This window comes from Citrus sinensis, chromosome 9, assembly GCF_022201045.2.
Source record: "Citrus sinensis cultivar Valencia sweet orange chromosome 9, DVS_A1.0, whole genome shotgun sequence".
NCBI classification, from domain to species: Eukaryota; Viridiplantae; Streptophyta; class Magnoliopsida; order Sapindales; family Rutaceae; genus Citrus; species Citrus sinensis.
The window spans coordinates 20,049,513-20,071,814 of record NC_068564.1 but is presented as its reverse complement, the minus strand read 5'-3'; the positions used below and the strand labels follow the sequence as shown (position 1 = coordinate 20,071,814).

Genomic DNA, 22,302 nt, shown 5'->3' with positions numbered 1-22,302 from the left:
CAAAATGGCTCCTGTACCACAACCTTTTTTTGGTGCCAGCAACGTGGGTTGAAATTAAACCTACAGGCTTTTTGGTCCTTCGAGTCGATGGTTGTTGGATTCCTGGAAATTTCCTCCCAAAACCCAACTCTTTTCCGATCATTGGAGGGGATGGCAGTTCTACCATTATTCCTTTGATTATTTGCGGCCAATTTTTTTAGGGGTCCAGCTACGTTGCTCCTTTTTGTCTTTTCTGAGTTATAAAATTAAAAATCTCTATTTTATTATAAAATTAAAAAATAATGAGATAGTCCTAAATTTTGACTCATTAATCCTACTTATTTTAATTTTTTAAACTTAAATAAATGGGTAGGGTAATTTTTTTAATAATTAATTCACATACCAATCATCAAAGTTTTTGAAAAAAAATTACTCTTACACCTACCTAAATGTCAAATATATCTTTGATAAAACTAATTTTGTTTGTACTAAATAAATAAATTAAAATAATATATAAAAAAATTGAATAACTTATTTACATGCCCACTAGTTTCAAGCCCTCATATCTAGTAATTAACAATTGGATCCTATCACTGACTCAAAGTCATCAAATATGAGATGTTGAGAATTCCTAAATAAGTATGGAGAATAAAACAACTTTGACTCTAAATCCTTATTAAAAAAACTTCTAAACTTGTTCATCAGGCCCCTAGATACAAGAATAAATCAAAACCCATTTCTTTCCCTCACTTTTTGATACTTTCTCACTAAACAATTTAAAAACCCATTATTATTAGTAAATTAATATATTCTTATTACATATTGAACTTATTGACTGTATAATGAATAAGTCTTATGAAAAAAAAAAGTTAACCACAAATTAATAACAATAGATTAAATTCATATTAACATTTATCATAAAAATATGATTTGCAATTAATACATGTTTTACTTTATATTAAATTAACTAATTAATAAAAAAGAGTATTAATTTGAATAAATTAATTTAAATACAAGAATAAGTCATTTTATTGGTGAAAATAACTAAATGTAAAAAAAATATTATGGACTTATATGTCAAAATTTTAAATTTTTTCACTGTGTTAATTTTGTAGCAAATAGTAGGGACTATATTGTTAATAACCTGATAGAAACATTTAACCATTAAACTACTTTTGGGAGTGGATTCAGAAGAGACAAAAAATGAGGTGTAAAACCACAGCAATAACATAGCCCGACCCCTTTTTTTTTTAAATTGTCAGAGCATCAGAGAAAGTTTGGATAAGATAATCTTTTATAAATTAAAATATAAGATTTCGTTATAAAATATGTTTAATCTTAAAATTTTAATATTACATTAAGCATCGAGCAAAGTGTAATTTGAATAACGGAGTTTAAGGTATCAAGATTTTCTATAGAAAAGAGACTATAACTATGTATGAAATAAAAGTTGATATTGATGAGATGATCTTCTCTTTAAAGTATATTTATTTATTTATTTATAATAAATATATTTTTTAATTAATAAAATATTTGAGATATTTTTCATATATCTTAATTGTATAAGTATTTGGAATAAGCTCTGTTTAATCATATTATATGTATTTATGTGATCATCATATGAATTCATAGAAAATATATTACAAATTATTTTATGTTTAAATAAATTAAGTTCACTATTGATAAATAGAGTTAAACGCTTTATTTATGTTTTGAATAATTTATCTTGAACATATATGAATTTACTGATATAATTTGACTACATTGAACTGAATTGCATATGAAATTTAATTACATTTGAAGTGATTGATAAACTTATTAAAATTTCATAAGCATTAATTTTATTGAAATCTCAAGTTTGAGTTAATTATAGTTTTATATTTGTGTTTGTTATTTTATTTAAGTTATCAATGGGTGCAATATACATTTGTAGTCAACATTACCCGATATTTTAGTGGGAACGATTATCAGCAGTGAGATGATATATTAACAATATATAATTTGTACAACACATCTCTGAATAAATTTTCGGTACTTAGTCATAGAATTCTCTGGCAGTAGTGCGTCAACATATTTAGTATGTTGAAAATGATCATTAGAAAAAAGTCAGTAAGTGTCAAGAAACAAAATGTAATTAAATTAATTAGATAGTTGAAATATCAATTGAATTAATGATGTGCTAAAAATGGTTGTTCAGTACATAAATCAATATGGCATGTGTCGAATTATTATTCGAAAATACTATCCTAAATCACATGTAATTATAGAGGTCAATTCTAATTTTTTAGTGAACTAGATTTATAATTAAATAATCAAACTAGCTTAATTGTAGGATTAACTATTGTAGACACTATTGTATATACCCAAATGATTCCGGAGCTAGCTTACTTAATTAATTGCACCACTATTGGATTGATAAGTAAGATAATTAGATATTTGTGTCAAAAAATCAAAATATATTATCTAGTAAGAGGCTTCATTTAATATGCCTGTGTATAAGCCTATAAGGGTCTTCTATTATTTTACAAGATGTGCCTTATAACAAGAACAAGTGATGGGACTTTATCTTATCTTTTAATTTACATTGAATATTTTTTATTTAATAAAATAATAAAAAAGGATAAAACAAAGAGCTTTTGTTTCCACCAAAACGTAATAAAAATGCTTGTTAATCTAGAAAAGAACAAATGAGCCACTATATATAAATAGAGAAAAAAAATTTCTAATTTTGAGGAAAAACATTTTTTATTGCTAGTTGTTCTCGATAGTGATAATGATGCTCATACGTCAAGTATAAATCAAACTTGAATCATAACCTAAAATATCGTTGGTCACGGATCTTAATCTAACAAGATAAGCAGTGATGGATCATGACATAAAAGTAAAAATTATTACTATGAAAAATCAAAGTTACGATTTCTAAATTATAGTAAGTCTATATGTTATATGAGAGTCTTAGTCTAAATATTTTTTCTACAAAACTATTTTTAATCAACAAATATTGTATGGTTAAATATAATTTTTAAATAATAATTTTGATAAAATTAGTAAAATATTATATCATTTTATATTACAGGTGTCAAATCAAATTAATTTAATTTTTAAATTATAATAGTAAGTGTTTACCAAGTACAAGCTACAAATACCTAATCTCAATATCAAATAGAGCCGTGATCTTAATTGGAAGTAAAGTGCGGAGTGCTACGGGTATTTACTATTCTTGAAAGATTAACTCATTATCTAATTGTTGACTGTCTCATGACTAAAATTTTTTTTACCTTTATTCACTTTGTCAATAAGCGTTTTCTCTTTTGGCTTTGCATGTGTCATTTGAATTTAAAGATTACTCAACTATTTCAAAATAGTCTTATGGTGCATTTATTAATAAGTAATCAGAATGGACTGGAATCGAAATGAGTTAGAATGAGAATCAGAATAAATTATTTACTTGAGTTGTAGGAATCAGAATGAGATTAATTTCCATTGATGTGTTTATTTTATCTTGAAATCGGAATGAATTATCATAATTTACTAAAATACCCTTTGTTAATTATTGTCAATTAGTGGTGGCAACAACAACAATAATAATATTATTTATTATAATATAATTTATAATTATTATTATTTATTAAAATATTTTTATAGTTATAATTTATTATTCATCATCATCATCATCGTCATCATTATTAATTTTATTATTTTTAATTATTATTTAAATCAAGGATAATATGAGTTTTAAAAATTTAGTGGCGAAAAGGTCGTTTTTGGGAATAGAATTGTAATTGCCAAGTTCCATTTGGGAATCAAAAATTCAAAACTCTAGTAATAATTCTCAAATTTGTGGGTCCAACAATATTTCAATTTCGATCCTAAGCCCAAATTTTGTACATAAACACGTCATTACTTCCGATTTCAAAATCTCCATTTCCATTGCTGGTAAATAAACATACTATTATAGTTCTGCCCTTTCAAACACTTCAAGAACATTATTTTTTTTTTTAAATCAGCATTTTCTAGTTATGTGTGAAACATTTTGCTCCAGATGTTCCTTTCCAGTTTCCAAGTAATTCAAAAAGCATAAAGTAATTTTAATTTTTTTCAAGATTTAAATGCATCTATTTCTCGAACAAAAATTAACCAAGAAGCTTCATATATATTTTTTTTTCTAATAGTGTTTAACAAAATTCAATAATTACTAGACGAAGCAGATTATTCAGACAACTCAATATGGGTGGATAAAAATATTAAATTATAGAGAAAAAAGAAAAGAAAAAGTGCACTAAATTCCAATAGATCGTAAAAGGAAACATGGGTGCATGGGTGATTCCAACCAACCGAGAGATTAAATTGCAGTCGACATAGTTAAAATGCAATTCTGTTTCTGTTTCTGATTGGAGGTTTTCCTTTTCAACTTTAAAAGAAAAGAAAAAAAACAAGAAATATGCATGCATTTGATGTGGTCAAAAAAGGCGCCGAAAGGTGAATTAATACAATTAAGAGAATTAAGAGTTTTTAATAAATACTGAGTGATTAGTGATGGAGAAATTGAAATTTAAATGGATTAAAGTTTGGATAGTGAGGTAAAATATTTTAATATTTATAAATTTATTTTATATAAAATTTCATATTTTTTGTTTTTGTTTGTGATTGTATGTTAAAATTCTTACAACTTAAATTTTTTTAATCTCTCGTCTTATATTTATGTCTAAATTTTTTTTATTTTTTTTAAATTTTTTTAATTGTGTATTTACTTTACTCATTAATTTTTTAACATTTGAAGGATCATAATTTTTTCTTAATATGATTATGCATTGAATAAATAATTTAACTGTTGATTGATAGTTAATAATCTAAAAATAAAAAATTAAATTTTATCTGCATACTACCAGCAAAAAAATACATGAGAAATTTTTGTAAGAATTCAATAAAAGGGTAATTTTTAAAAATCTCCCCTGAGGTTTGGACTTGTTGCAAGTAGATGGCGAGAATTGATTTATTTGTAAAAAACCCCCTACCGCCAGTTAAGTTTAACATTGACCGTTAGTTGACCGTGCAAAGACAATATTACCCTTAACAATAGTTTATAAACGAAAATAACTAAAAAAAAAACTAAAATTATTAGCTATTTTATCATTTTTAAATTATTGATATTTTCTTAAAGTTCCTATAAAAAAGTTAAAATTAAAAAATTAAAAAATCCTCTTTAAATTATTGATATTTCGTTAAAATTCCTACAAGAAAGATAAAATTAAAAATTTAAAAATAAAATAGTCATAATCTTTACCTATGATATTGTAAATTTTTAGAATTGACAAGGATAAAATTGTCAAAAAATAGGGTTTGTGCTTTTTGCACCAATAATTTTGGTTTTTTTTTAGTTATTTTCGTTTACAAACTATTGTTAAGGGTAATATTGTCTTTGCACGGTCAACTAACGGTCAATGTTAAACTTAACTGACGGTAGGGGGTTTTTTACAAATAAATCAATTCTCGCCATCTACTTGCAACAAGTCCAAACCTCAGGGAAAATTTTTAAAAATTACCCTTCAATAAAATTCAGATGAGAATCCTGTTCCATATTTGTAACGGCAATATTTGTAAAACTAAGGCATGCATGTAACTATTTAAAACAATTATCTAATTTAAGTGAAATGGCACATCAAATACAGCTGACAAAATATTTTCTTTTTACTGACATAAAACGCGTGTCTCACAATAACATTGCGAGAGTGAGTCAGAACACTGAGCATCGCACTCCATTTGATGAGTTATAGCTTTCAAGAAATTGGATTTATTTTTTTTGAGGACAAAAGTATAGTACAGAGATATTTTGTTCACGTCTAATTTTTTTTTTTTAATATGGAAGAAATTAGAACCCTCGGCATTTAAATTTTTTCATGGGATAAGATTTGATTTTTTATTTTTCTTTTTCTTTTTTTAAATATCAAAACAAACGGTTTTTGACAGTTAAAAATCTAAAACTTAGATATATGGATGTTAACTCTTAACTTCTATTTACGACTATTTTCAGTGTTTTAGGTATTGCAATTTTTTTTTCCTTTATTCAAAACTCAAAACAAAGACTTCACCAAATTTAAATATAAAAAAAATCAATAGATCAGTTTTATTTTTTTAACTTTTATCATCTTTAGAAATGTTGATTCTCTCATTTCATATTCTCAAAATATTCTTTTTATATGATTAAAAAAAAAGGTCACTCAACCTTTGACCGGGTGGTAGATCGATATGAGAGCAACAATTTGAGTCTTTTATAACATTTAATGTAAAATTGTAGTTTTAATTATTTGTCTGGATAAATATTTCATAAAATTTAATCAATTTGTTTGATTGTATGATGTAACTATCTGATAAAATATTAGTTCTCAAATAAAAAAAAGGAAGTCAAAGAAAATCAAAACCAATTTAATATAATTGTGATAATTGTTTGAGAAAGATGAAAAAAGAAAAAAAAGAAAAAGGAGATTAGGTGATTGATTTAGAGTTGCCGACAATATTAGATTTTTAGTTGGTAAAGAAAACGTATTTAACAAAAAAAAAGAAGATTAGAGCTTTAAATCTCTTGAAATACTTAAATGCTAACATTAAAAAAAAAGATTAGTTAAGAAAATTAAATTAAGGAGAGATCCGAATCAGTACAGAGACAATGACTGATTATATAGAAAAATTGAGATAAAGAGAGATCCGAATCAGAACTGAGACAATGACTGATTATATAGCGTAAAATAGAAGTGACTAGGAATTAACAAAAACTTTTAATCAAACAAACAAAAAAGGGAAAAAAGAAAAAGAAAAAGGAGACGTGAACTAAATAGTAGTAGCGATTGCGTCAGTCGCTTCAGCTGGCTACCAGAATAAACAACACAGAAACTTATCTCCCGTGGGAGATTAGACGATGAATATTCATTGCCACTCTTTTGGTTACACTTTGTCACTAGATGTGAAAACGCTTAATTACGAAGGCATAAAAACCTCGTGACTCGGCGCCCCAGCCTAGAGGGAGGGTTCCCTTGCACCTGATTTGATCCGCCGGCTTGACTTGGCCCATTAGCACCATCAGATTCAGGACCCGTTTGAGCATTGTTTTGCTGATTTGGTGATTGGGAGTCCTCTGAGGAGGATGTAAAATTTTCCTCCATCCTCTCTGACTTTTCTCTAAAGGGTAAACTTAGAAAGGATCTCTTTATATTGGCTATCCAGGGGGACGCTGAGGGTCTCCGGGGCACTCCTATTTTTTCCATTTCCTCCATATATTTTTGGGATTTTGCCCTGGCTTTTTCCTGCAGTTCTTCATCAGACTGGTTTGGCTTATAAACAACTGTATCAGGACTTGTTATCCTGGGCTCTTCACTGGACTGGCCATTGTGGGTCCGTTTGCGCTTGCGCTTTGACTCTGATTGTTGTGGCCGGCGTAATTGGCATTGGCTTTGTTGGTTTTGGTCTGGAGATTCATCCTTTGATTTTGGTGTATGAGTGGCTTGGACACGTGTGGTTTCTGCTTGGGTTTCACCAGGCTTCTGCTTAGGAGAAGGGCCTTTCTCAGGACTAGTACCGCCCATGATTTGTTCTCAGCAAAATATTTGCTCAGTGTAAATGACTAGTTAGCTATATAGACTTGATAGAGAAGCATTCATGTTCGTGAAACTCCCTCTGTATTTCTTCTCTATTTCCGTGAAATAGATTTTATTTATAAAATAAATCGTGAGTCTGTTTTGTGACATGGCACATCAAATACAACTGACAAAATATTTTCTTTTTACCGGCATAAAACGCGTCTCATAATAACATTGCGAAAGTGAGTCAGAACGCCGAGCGTTGCACGATGAGTTATACCTTTCAAGAAATTGGATTTATTTTTTCTTAGGACAAAATTATAGTACCCTCTAAAATTATTCTTTTTTTTTAGTAAGAAACTAGGACACCCGACATTTATTTTTTTTCAAGGGATAAGATTTGGTTTATTATTTTTCTCTTTTAAATATCAAAACAAACGTTTTTTGAGGAGTTAAAAATCTAAAACTAAGATATATGGATGTTAACTCTTAACTTCTATTTACGACTATTTTCAGTGTTTTAGGTATTGCAAATTTTTTTTTTCTTTTATCCAAACCTCAAAACATTTTTTTTTTTTTTGTTGGCCACACAAACATATTCATGATGAAACCTCTCAGGAATCGCGACAAAGGTGGGGATGGAACTTCTTCTCTACTTCCGGGAAACTTCTTTTCCACCGAAATGGAAAGAATTCTGATTTACAATCATGAATCGATGGGGTCGATGAGAGTAATGTTTCATTGAATTTTCCAGCCGACAAGTTCTTGATTTTATGAGTTTTTGATGAAATTGAATGTTGACTAATTAATGATACAAAGAAGAGCCCATCGTCAAGTCTTTGGCATAAAGCGTGAGATAGAACAGGTCACACATCAACATCATATGTGATATAGAACAGGTCTATCAATGAAAATGTATTTGTAATATATCATCGAATTTTATCATGATGCACGCTGATTACACTTTGGAAGAAAATAAAATATCTACACCTAGTCACCTACTATAAAGCTGATTTATGTACATAATCAAACGATGCAAAAAAATAAACTCCTTGATCGGCAAGCCGCAACTTCCGATAGCGAGCCATGCATGGCACTGGATTGCTAATTTGGTTTGCTCCGGCCTGACTTGACCCGTTATTAGGAGTCGTATATTGTGAATTTGTGAGGACGTGCTCAATGAATCAATGCTATGAAATTAACTTTTCATTATATTTTACTTCAGAGTGGGCCAATTTCACTCTAGTACTTATTGAATGTACGAACTGATCAAATTCTTAATATTAGATTGAATCCATGGTAAAATGTATATGTTTCAACAAATATTCACACCTTTGGAGATTTAAAGTTAGCCATAAGCCTACACATTTTCTTGAATTATTAACATTTAAATAAATATTCACCTCCCCAATCAAAATCCATGAATTATTTGTTGTGCATAAAACAACAGGCCATACGCAGATAAAATTAAAAGTAAAAAAAATATATGTACAGAAGCAAATTCAAATTATGAATACTCGTGGTTGAATAAGGTTTACAAGACATATAGGGTGTTTTGTACTCTTAAAAAGACATCAAGTGATCTTTACAAAAAATCCAACTCAATTTCTGGTCCGGTTGAGCTAGCCCAAATGTTTTTTTAATTTTGGCCCGTATTTAAGGGTAAAAAGATCGAATTCGGCCCTTAATATCAAATTTGGGTCAGCATTCAGCCTTATATGCCCTGACCCAACCTGACCTGAATACTTAAAAAAAAAAAATCATACACACGCATTACACACTCACGCACGTGACACATCACACACTCTCAAGACACAAACCCTAACACATCACACGTCACATGCTCAAGACTCAGCATCACATGCTCGACTGCTGGGGTTGGCGATTTGGACGACATTATTAGTGACTTTGTTGTGTGAAGCGATGATCATCAACCCAATCCCGGACTCTGTCTTTAATGACCTTAAAGCTGCCAATATTCCAACAAGAGTACCGTTGATTGGAGCATTGATGTGTCTACTTTGCACCCCGCCGTACTGTATGATAGCTTCACTCCTGTGAACGAAAAGCAAAAATATGAATGAAGTTAGAGATGAAAAGTAGTGTCATTCTAGAAATGGGGGTGAATAAGTGATGATGATGATGATGAAACCCACCTGGAGGTGGAGGGAAGCGAGAGGAGGATATGATAATGAGAGATTTTTGCTCCTCATTCATTATCGTTTCTTCTTTGAGAATCAATTGCTACGCTTTGTCATTTATTTCGTTCATTGTTCATCTGTTTGAGCAATATATGCTATATAGAGTCCACAAATTCATCATTTCTGTAAATAAGGTAATATGACGAAGAAGATGAAATTATCTAACTACCTTTCACAATAACATTGATTTATGACCAAGCCCGACTCGAAATTCAATTGATGGGTTTTTTTTGGGCTGGAGCCCTATATTTCTAACCAATTGGTATCACTTTTTGTTCATAAGAATTTTCATTTATTTTATGTAGTTTATCATGCACTGGGAAAATGCTAAACTGTGAGGGTATAGGTACATAGATTACGAATTTTTTCTTCACCACGATCAAGTTCCAGGTCAGCTGGTTCACTAACCATCACTTGCCCATTGCTGATTCCAAGAAGTAAGTATTTGGGATTGTCAAGTTACATTTTTTTAAAAGGTGAAACTTCAATTCACCCCCCCCCCCCCACATAGAATGAGAATTTTTAATTTGCTCTCTCAAAAATGTGAAAGTTCTAATTTATCACTCATTTTCATTTAGAAGACAAGTGCAAAAGGAGGCACATTATTTTTATTTTTTATGTTCTCAAAAAGTAAGTGGGAGTAACTTGATATTTTGACATTTTTAGTGGATAAATTAAAGTTGTTTCTAAGTAGAAGTTGAATTAAAATTTTATCCTTTCTCGAATCTTATTTAGAGTTGAACGTGGTGGTAAAATAGAGAGTTAAGTGCATAAGAAAGTCAAGAAATAAATCAAAATATATTAAATTTTGATGTTGAGGATCTGCCACAATTTTTAAGGAACCAAAATACTTTAAAACTTAAAATTACACAGCACATATCTAAGCACTTGGTCTTTTCTGAGGAGAGCCTATGTAAAATTCCTAGCTAGGGCTAGAGATGGCAAAACCTCGGGCCGGGTCCGGGTATTGCCATGACCGGACCCTGCCCGGATGCAACCGGTCCAGGTCCGGGTCCGGGCCGGGTTTTAATCCGGGTACCCGAATTTTATATTTTTTAATATTTTATGTGTATATATTTTTTATTTTTTAGTAATTTTATAAGTTTTAAATTTATTTCAATAAAATTTGACATGAAAATATAAACTTTAAGTGTTTAAAACTTTATATATGTATAATAAATAAGTCAAATAAATATAAAATATTTAAAATAATATATATTTTATAATTTTTTTAATAAAATCCGGGTTCCGGGTTTATCAAGTGATGCCCAAGACCGACCCGGCTTCATACCCGGGCCGGGTATTACCCGGCCCGCAATGCCCGGGTACGGTCCGGGTCCGGACCGGGCAGGTATTTTTGCTACCTCTAGCTAGGGCCAATCAAATAGATATCAAATTCAACGTTGATCTATAATTAATTCATTAATGCTTTGTTGAACTTACTTTAAGCAAAAATCGACGGTTCTAGATTACATCAATGAATACAACAACGGATGACAAAAACTCATTGTATATTTTTGTGTTAATTTCCTTTTGTGATTCACATCCTTATCTTGGATTATTCTCGATTGTTCTTGCCCAAACCTTCCAGAGGCTCTCATACCAATCTCATTTGCAGCAAATTTTTAATTATGGCTTCCACGTCAAAACCACATCATTGGGCTATCTGTCGAACAGCCTTTGTATGACACAATAAGCATGGCAACCACAAATCTCAAATTGAAATTTATAATTTTCTAGAATTATTGAAACACAGCCTGTTATTTATTCAAAAGTTTGTTTACAACTGCTTCTATGTTCAATGGCTTTGCGCTTGTTGATAATAAGAAAGAACTGCAAACAGAGCTTGCAGCAACGTTAGGAGAAGTAGGACAACAACAGCAAGAACAGAGATGATTGCCCATGGAGTGTTGAAATAATTGTGCCTTAACTTGGCCATCCACTTATAACGACGCCTACTGCAATGCAGAATCACTTTGTTGAAAACCTCACGGTAATAGAACTTCTCACCGAGTACAACGCCATCACAAAGCTTGTTCAATAAGGTTGCAATCACTTCGTCATCTCCTAACAAATTCTCAATTATTCCACGACGGCGGAGTAATTCAGCATCCTTTGAAGAATTGATGAGGCAGTTCATGAATTCGACATAATCGATTACATGCTTCAGATTTAAGTCTTGAGAACACTGCTCGTATGCAATGAAATTCTGTTGGACCAAAATGAAACAAATCAAAAAGGTTAATGAAACGACAGGAAGCTTGGAGTTTTGGCTCTGCAAACAACAAAGCAAAACGACACAGTTATCGGCGTTTCTTGCTACCTTTTGACTATCCTTACAAAACGACCTAGATTTTTATCGTTTTGGTTATTAGAATCATGAGCAACGCACGTGACATTTTAAATGACGTGTGAAGGCTGTTAAAGCCGTTATTGTCATCTGCTGCTCACGTGCCTAGCTGGGATTGTTTCTGGGTCGTTATAAACTCAGAGGCTGGAGCTGATTCGAAAATAACAAATTGAGAAGATTTCAGAGGATTTAAGAGAGAGAGAGTGCTTGTGTAAAAGAGCGTTCTTGTTCCTTGAGAAGGGCTCTGTAAAATCTGATTGTAAAAGAGACTTTGTTCTGTCAATAAAGCTGATCTATTTGTTCCTCCGTGGATGTAAGTCAATGTGAATTGACTGAACCACGTAACTTGCTGTGTTTGAGTTGTTCTTGAGTTTCTTTTAGATTATTTGATTGCTTACTGTTTGGTTTAATATGCTATTGGGTTGTTTTCTATCATTGTAACTTTTGAATCTTCTTTGGTTCATCTTGGAATTCTGGTCTGGGGATCTTGGGAGAGGTTGTTCAAGTTGATTCTATAAAGCTTGTAAATCTCTACAATTGGTATCAGAGCTGGATTTCTTGATCAGATACAAGTATAACAGCTCCTAAAGTTGATCTTGAAAAGTTTAATGGGAAGAATGACTTTAATATGTGGAAAGTAAAAATGGAGGCATTGTTAATAACACAAGGCCTGGGAGAAGCATTAGAACCAACAACCAAGAAAGAAGGATATGAGGGGTCTTCATCAAAATCTCCAGAAATAGCTACTGAGATCGACAAGAAAGCAAGAAGCACAATTATTCTGAGTCTGAGTGACTCAGTTATCAGAGAAGTGGCTAAGGAGAGAACAGTGGCAGAGCTATGGACTAAGCTTGAAAATATGTACATGACAAAGTCACTGGCAAATAGGCTCTATATCAAGAAGAGGATGTTTTCATTAAAAATGGCTGAGGGATCTTCTCTTGAGGAACATATCGATGAGTTTAACAGAGTATGTGACACTTTGGAGACCATTGATGAGGGTCTGAATGATGAAGGTAAAGCTCTACTTCTAATAAGCTCATTACCACAGTCATACTCCAACTTTGTAGATGCCTTGATGTATGGCAGACAGACCTTGTCTCTGGATGAGGTTAAGGCTGCATTAAATACCAGAGGTCTACAAGAAAAGCAGGTTAACATGGAGAGTGGAGAGGGTTTGACTGTGAAAGGCAGAAATGACAAGAATGTAGGAAAGAAAAAGAAGCAAGGAAAGGGAAAAGATAAAAACAAGAATCTGAAGTGCTTCCAGTGCCACAAGGAAGGACACTTCAAGAAAGACTGCCCTGAAACGAAGCTAAAAAAGAAAGATCAGAATGGAGATGCAGCAATTGTTGAAGATGAGGGATATGAATCAGCTGGAGTGTGTGTGGCAACTAATGAAGTACAGAAAGGTAAGTGGATCCTCGATTCTGGCTGTACCTTTCATATGAGCCCTGAAAAGAGTTATTTTTCTGATTATCATGAATATGATGGGGGAAGGGTAATGATAGGAAACAATGCAGTGTGTAAGGTCACTGGGATGGGAAACATACATCTAAAACTACATGATGGGACTGTAAGACTGATAAAATAGGTCAGGCATATTCTAGACCTTAAGAGAAATTTAATCTCTCTAGGGATGCTTGATCAGATTGGATGTAGTATAAAATTAGAGTGTGGTGAACTAAAAATCCTAAATGGCTCAACACTGATTATGAAAGGTAAAAGGAAGAATGGGGTTTATGTCTTGGATGGGGAAGTAGTAACAGGTGAATCTAGTGTGTCTGTGAATGCTAATACTGATATCACTAGACTTTGGCATCTGAGGTTAGGACACATAAGCCTAAAGGGTCTTAAAGAATTAGAAAAACAGGGAGTTTTGGGAGCCGACAAGATTGAGGAACTAGACTTCTGTGAGGATTATGTCCTAGGGAAATCCACACGAGCTAGCTTTAAGAAATCTGTCCATAAGACCAAAAGTATCCTGGATTATGTGCATTCAGATCTGTGGGGACCTTCACAGGTTCCATCTTTGGGAGGGAATAGGTTTTTTATGTCAATAATAGATGATCACTCTAGGAAGGTTTGGGTGTATGTACTCAGGACCAAAGATCAGGTGTTTGGGAAGTTTAAAGAGTAGAAAGCACTTGTTGAAAACCAAACAGGGAAGAAGCTGAAATTTCTTAGAACTGACAATGGACTAGAGTACTGTAATAAGATGTTTGATGAATTCTGCTCAAAAGAAGGCATTGCTAGACATAGAACAGTGAGACTAACACCACAACAGAATGGCTTGGCTGAAAGAATGAACAGGACTTTGATGGAGAAGGTCAGATGCATGATGATACAATCTGAGCTACCTAAAGGGCTATGGGGAGAGACACTACTGACAGCTTGTGTGCTGGTTAATTTGAGCCCTTCCTCAGCCTTAGACTTCAAAACACCATATGAGAAATGGTGTGGTAAACCAGCAAACTACAGCAAGCTGAAAGTATTTGGCTGCACTGCCTATGCACATGCAAACCAAGGAAAGTTAGCACCAAGAGCTCTAAAGGGGATGTTTATAGGATATCCAGAAGGAGTAAAAGGCTATAAAATCTGGTGTACAGACTTATCACCTCCAAAATGTATAGTCAGCCGAGATGTGGTGTTCAATGAGCAGATGGGGCACAATGAGGAGAAACTTGTTGAGAATGCTGGACCTCAGAACAAAACTGATGGTATTATACAGTTTGAGGTGGAGCAACCAGCAATGAAAATGTCTGGAGAAGCTTCAAACTCAGATGAAGAAGTTGCTGGTAATAGGGATACAAGATCAGAACATCAAAGAACCCATACAGAAGATTATCACCTAGCTAAAGACAGAGAAAGGAGAATAATAAGATCCCCAAAGAGATTTGGCTATGCTGATCTTAGTGCATATGCACTTGCCACTTCACGAGAGATTGATGAAGAAGAACCAAGGTGTTATAAAGAAGCAATCCAAAGCTCATACAAAACTGAATGGCAGCAGGCAATGAATGAAGAAATGTCATCACTTTATAAAAACAACACCTGGGAGCTGGTAATGAAACCTGAAAAAAGAAAACTCATTGGCTGTAAATGGATTTACAGAATAAAGGATGGCCTGACAGCTTCAGAACCTAGGAGATTTAAAGCTAGGTTAGTGGCTAAAGGCTACACTCAAAAGGAAGGGGTTGACTTTAAAGAAGTTTTTTCACCAGTAGTTAGACATACTTCAATTAGAGTATTGCTAGCTATGACAGCAGTTTATGACATGGAACTTGATCAACTCGATGTCAAAACTGCATTCCTACATGGAATATTACAAGAAGAAATTCTGATGGTTCAGCCAGAGGGGTATGTGGATCCAGAGAGACGAGCACATGTGTGTCTACTTAAGAAATCACTGTATGGCTTAAAACAGTCCCCAAGGCAGTGGTACCTTAGGTTTGATGAGTTCATTACATCAAATGGATTCAAAAGATGCAGTTTCGATTGTTGTGTATATTACAAGCTGCTTGAGACACATCATTACATATACTTGTTGCTGTATGTAGATGATATGTTAATTGCTTGTAAGATAAAAGATGAGATTGAAGCATTGAAAGAGCTGCTGAATTCAGAATTTGATATGAAGGATTTAGGACATGCCAAGAAGATCTTAGGCATGGATATAAAGAGGAACAGGAAGGAAGGCACTATGTTTCTATCACAAGGGAGCTATGTGAAGAAAATAGTGAAGACTTTCGGTATGTCAACCTGTAAGTCTGTAATAACACCACTAGCCTCTCATTTCAAGCTCTCCAATCTACAATGTGCTAAGACAGATGATGAGAGACGTGAAATGGAAAAATTCCCATATGCCAATGCTGTAGGGTGTATGATGTATGCCATGGTTTTAACAAGACCTGATATTTCCTATGCTTTGAGCATAGTCAGCAGATATATGGCAACACCTAGGAAAGAGCATTGGCAAGCAGTCAAATGGATACTAAGGTATCCAAGTGGCACTGACAGAATTGGACTGCTATATGGGAGATCAGAAGGAAGATGTGATGGTCTATGGGGTTATGTAGACTCGGATTTTGCTGGAGACAATGACAGAAGGAGATCATTAATAGGGTACTTGTTTATGCTAAATGGATGCATCATCAGCTGGAAAGCAAGTCTCCAACATGTGGTTGCCCTGTCAACCACAGAGGCTGAATACACTGCAGCCACAGAGGCTGTCAAAGAAGCTCTATGGCTCAAAGGGATGATTGAAGAATTGGGGGTGAGCCAGAAAACAGTTGAAGTCCACTGTGATAGCTCAAGTGCCATTTACCTAAGTAAAAATCCAACTCATTATGAAAGAACCAAGCATATTGATGTCAAGCTACACTTTATTAGAAATGAAGTGTCCAAAGGAGTAATCAAGATGGTAAAGGTTCACACAGATGATAATCCAGCAGATATACTAACTAAAGTTGTTCCTACAGCCAAGTTCAAAGCTTGCTTAAACATGGCTGGTGTTGAAAGCCTCTGATGAAACAGAGCGATGAGGAGAAAGTTGATCAGGGTTGATTTGCTTCAAGGTGGAGTTATGTTGGACCAAAATGAAACAAATCAAAAAGGTTAATGAAACGACAGGAAGCTTGGAGTTTTGGCTCTGCAAACAACAAAGCAAAACGACACAGTTATCGGCGTTTCTTGCTACCTTTTGACTATCCTTACAAAACGACCTAGATTTCTATCGTTTTGGTTATTAGAATCATGAGCAACGCACGTGACATTTTAAATGACGTGTGAAGGCTGTTAAAGACGTTATTGTCATCTGCTGCTCACGTGCCTAGCTGGGATTGTTTCTGGGTCGTTATAAACTTAGAGGCTGGAGCTGATTCGAAAATAACAAACTGAGAGGATTTCAGAGGATTCAAGAGAGAGAGAGTGCTTGTGTAAAAGAGCGTTCTTGTTCCTTGAGAAGGGTTCTATAAAATCTGATTGTAAAAGAGACTTTGTTCTGTCAATAAAGCTGATCTATTTGTTCCTCCGTGGATGTAAGTCAATGTGAATTGACTGAACCACGTAACTTGCTGTGTTTGAGTTGTTCTTGAGTTTCTTTTAGATTATTTGATTGCTTACTGTTTGGTTTAATCTGCTATTGGGTTGTTTTCTATCATTGTAACTTTCGAATCTTCTTTGGTTCATCTTGGAATTCTGGTATGGGGATCTTGGGAGAGGTTGTTCAAGTTGATTCTATAAAGCTTGTAAATCTCTACAAATTCTGTAAAATAGTTTCTGTAGCATCACCAATTTCCAAGGACGGCATCTTCATTACCCCATTTTCAAACTTAATATCGAACAAGGAATCATCTTTAAGGACCTCAACCTTCCGGAAGTGGATTCCAGCCTCTTGAATCTCTGTGGCAGAACCAATGAAGCTCCAGTAACTATCATTTGTGGCATTATTCCTATATGCTTCAACTCCTGCAGGTGAAGGAAGCCAATTTTCGTGTATTAAATGGGCCAAATGTTTTATTTCATTTATGGGGTAAACATCAACTTGATAAACAATATCTCTTCGACAACCTTTCCCTGGTAATATGCCATTGAAAAAACGCAGGATCATGACAAGAAAGTTTTCGTTCCTTGAATCACTAGGCATGTCAGTCATCATAAACAACTTCCAAATAACAAAATATGGAAGTTGATTCTCAAGCAAAATCATATCTCGTGCTATGGAAGGTAACATCCAACCTAGTTTAAAATTTGGGTCATCATCTTCTCTCAAATGTTTCAACCTAAACTTGCGAATAACTTCAACAATAAAGCAACCATCGAGAAGCATCATTTGCACAAACTCATCTCTGTTTAAACTTGTGGACCCTCCATAACACTTTCGAGCTCTTTCTTCCAATGCCCTCATGGCCATGACATAGTCTGACAAAGGTATACGAGTACGCTCTAGAAGTTTTTTAAGATAGCGAGTTTTGTGCTCTTCAAAGGCCAATAATTGTTCTTTGCCGTGATGATAAGGACCGATTGCTAGCATTTCTGGTTCGTAAGCCTTTTCATTTAACTTTCACAGTACATCGGGCACCTTGAAAATGTTGAACTGATCAGATGGCGTAGCAGTTAGACGACGAAGCTTTTCCCCAACAAGATCAAGCACTATGTCAGCTGGTTCACTTGCCATGACTTGGTCTGCATTTAAGTCACAATATCAAGCACTATCAAATTTCAAGAATGTTGAAATCTGCATTTCCATAAATTATTGACATCCATTGAAAACACAAGTACTTAAATTTTTCATAAAAGTTACCACGAATATCAAGAATTATGTCTGAATTTCAAAAATTCCGATGTGTACTAGCTAACAATTAGTGATTGATAATAGTTTCAACATCTAAGAAGTATAGTTACAGCACTACTTGTACAACAAGAGGGAGTAAAACAAATTCAACAATAATAACCCACTAATCGAATGATCATAAACAACTCAAAAAGTTATATTTTTTTTCAATTTCAATTCTTTATATCCTTAGAAATAATTCCTACAGCAATGATCCATATCACGGATCTCGCCTCTCACACGGCTAGAGAAACTAAGCAAAATTCATACAAAGTCGATTAATGCTTCAGAGTTATAAGATACATTATTCTAAGCAATTTTGTGATAACTTACTTGTTTGAAGGCTATCGTTCCTATTGCTTGACGAGATCGCAATCTTACCAGTGCAACGATTCTTGCTTGACGAGATCCCAATCTTACCATTGTAAGGAACCCGATCCTTTGCTTTTATTAATAATACAAAGGAGATTGCATGTGGAAAAAGGATATGATGAATGATGACCCACCAATGAAAATAAATTAAATTGTACGGCAAGTTTTTCTTTCTTTTATATTTCAATTTCTTATCATTAAGCAAATAATAATAATAATGATAATAATAAAAAATAAATAAAAGAACGAAAAAGGCTTTATAACCCACCAAAAAAAATAGAAGTTCCTTGGAAAATTTATGGAAATACTTTTCGCTTTTCAATTTCACCAACCATACTCTCTACGTTCTTGTAAAGTTAACCAATTACGAAGTTTTGGTCACATTTACCCTTGATGGACGCACGCCATCTGTCACCCGGGAAAATAGCATCGCTCAGGAGACAAACACCGACATCCATCACCTGGAAGATGAGAGTCGCCGCCCACCCGCTGTCTGGATGCCCACCGTCGCCCATTTTCCTGGCCATCTCCCACCCATATATTGTAATCGAACCACAAAGTCAACAATTTGCAGCCCACAACACACCAAGTACAACTTGCCGTTCACATTTTTTTTATTCAAATTGAGATTGAGTGAAAATGGCATCGAATAAAAAAAAAACAAAAAAGGAAAACAATTTCAAAGACATTTAAGTCACTTCGTGTGCCATGAACTTTAAACATCTATTTCTTCCAAAATTATCAATTTCGTTGAGGCCCAATTCAAACACTAACGCCCTTCAATGGACAATAAATACTCAACAATCAAGTAAAATGAATAATGTTAAAGTCGTGGGCAGTGGTGAGAGATGGGAGAGGTGTGTTTTATTTTGCTTTTGTATTTTGGTTGATTAAGGGTAAATATGTCAAAATGGCATGCAATTGGTTATATTTATAAGAAGTAAGGGAGAGACTTCTTTGATAAATTAAAAAGTGCAAAGTGGCCATTTCTATAAATTTCCCAAATTTCTTTAATTTTTTCTAATTAGGAAGTAGAGCAAGACTGCCATTTTTTTCGTCAACCAGACTACCACTTTGAAAATTCTTTCATATGTTTACAAAGTTGGATTATTTCTAACTTAGAGCGAACTAACCACAACCCTTGGATCCCTATTTTACTATCAACCTTGAAGATTGTGCAGACAATTAATAGGTGGCGGGGCAAATAGGTTGCAAATTTATCAAATAAAAATAAAATTCCTTTCTATTCAAATGAATATATGCCAATGCACTTACCTCTTATTATTGAAAAAGTAATAACCTGTTTGGCACAATAACTTTTCAATATTACATTTAGGGAAAATAATACCCACAATCTTAGGTGGTGTTTGGTTTTAAGAACGATGAGGAGAGGAGAGGAGAGGAGAAAAAAGGAGAGGAGTGGAAATGTGATGAAAGGAGAGGACTCGAAAAATTAATTGTTATTATTTGGTTTCACATTAAATTTGAAAGGAAAAGAAATTATATGTTTTTTATTCAGACAAATATACCCATTATCTTTAATGTTAATATTGTTAAAAAATAAAAAATAATTAAACTATGAATTAATTTAATATAGAAAATAACTTAATAACAAAACATTTAATTTTATATTATTTTTTTAATTAATTCATTATTATTTTATAATCAAAATAAGTAACATTGCATAGTTAGTTATATGTTTAATTTAGTTTCTAAATATTTATAATTATTGAAAACAATAATAGGTTTTGCCTATTGAGATTACCTAATTAAATAGAGAATTTTATTTTTAAAGATAAAAATTACGCTGCCGTTGACCGTCATTGACCTCCGTTGGCCAGTGTTGACCACCACCATTGACCCATGTTGACCGCCATCTTTTATCACTTTAAACACATAATAATGATTAGAAATAGACGATTTACTCAGTGGAAGTGTTAATTTTGCAGAAAATACATTATATAGTTAGAAATATGAGAGTTAATATCTTCCCAAACATTTAAACAAGATTTGAGGTAAATAACAATGTATATTAGCATTTCTAACTCCTTAGAATTGTAGATCGGCTCATGAGGATTCTATTAGTACCCGTTTTAATGGTGAAATGCATCTCCGGCGAAACTTGGGCGAGTCTTCAGTGACGACCTTAATGCTTTTTAAAAAATAAATTATCCTATTGATTTAAGAAAATAAATATAAATTTTTTCACTTTAACTTATTTAAAATTAATTTTATTGGCAAATAATATTAGAATTTTTGTATTCCAATAGATGAGGAATTTGAAATCCTTACCCTTTGATAAAGATTACAAATTCTTCAATTTGATGGAAATTGAATTTTAATGGAAATTAAATTCTTTTCCTCTCCCCGCTCCTTTACCCTCAAGCAAACGTGGCCTTAAGGTTTGAGAAAATAATCATGTATAGTGGCGAAGCTAGCCACTCCAACCCATCTAAAATTTTGAGAAACTTACAAAAATGCCATTATGCAAAATTTAAAAAATTGTCACTGTTTTATTTACAATTGTACCACTCTTTTAATTTACAACTCTGCCATTCACATAACTAAAAAAATAAAAAATGAGCATTTATTTCATTCGGAATTACATATCATGCTCTCTTTCTTGGCTTCTTTAGTTCTTTGTCTTCTTGTTGGTAAGAACAGATAGTAAATTTAATTTTATTCAATATTTTATAATATATTTATTAATTATAAGGTACTAAATAATTTCATAAATTAGCAGTATATCTTTTGATCATAACAACCCAAATAAATATAAATATGGTAATACGATAAAAATAATAAATAAATATCATATGATACAAATAAAATATTGCAATAAGTATAATTAATAAAATAACATGTATAACGAATATTATTTTTAATATTAAGTTATTATTAATCTATCCTGATGGGTTTTATTAATAATAAAATCTGTTAATCCAAAAATTGACTTTAAAATTTATTCTAATATAGACATAATAAAAAAGATATTGTAAATAAAATAATATAGACTTTATAAATTACTATGAATGTTAGGTATAATTATTTTAATATTATTAATATGCCAAATATATTTTATTATTAATAAACGAATGTCAAAGATTAATAATGTTAAAATAACTTTTCTAATATTCTAAATAATTTATAAATTTTATGTTATTTTATATATTATATTATATTATTTTTATTTATATTTATTATAGATGTTTATTTAAAGTCAATTATTGGGTTGTTGTAATTAAGGATATAATAGTAAAAAAGAGATTTGTGTGACCATTTATGAAATTGAGGGGGTTTGTGTGACTATTTAAGCAAATCTTGAGGGTATGAGTAGCCTTTCCCCTTTAAAATAAAGAATCCACTATTGAATGAACAATAAACAACTCGACAATTACATTTTCATTTTAATTCTATTTCTTTTTTATTTCTTATTCTTTAATAATAATTCATATAACATTGAGCCAGATCTCGGATCTTGACTCTCGCATGACT

General features: G+C 32.4%; 1 protein-coding gene across 1 annotated transcript in view; it reads right to left on the bottom strand.

The window, feature by feature from the left end:
• The window catches only part of LOC102627100 (UPF0481 protein At3g47200-like), an 80,964-nt gene extending 62,050 nt beyond the window's left edge, over positions 1 to 18,914 (bottom strand). Inside the window, exon 1 of the mRNA XM_052433474.1 lies at positions 18,769 to 18,914. The gene's annotated coding sequence lies outside the window, so the exon portion shown is untranslated. The remainder of the gene's footprint in view (positions 1 to 18,768) is intronic.
• Between the last annotated feature and the right edge of the window lie 3,388 nt (positions 18,915 to 22,302).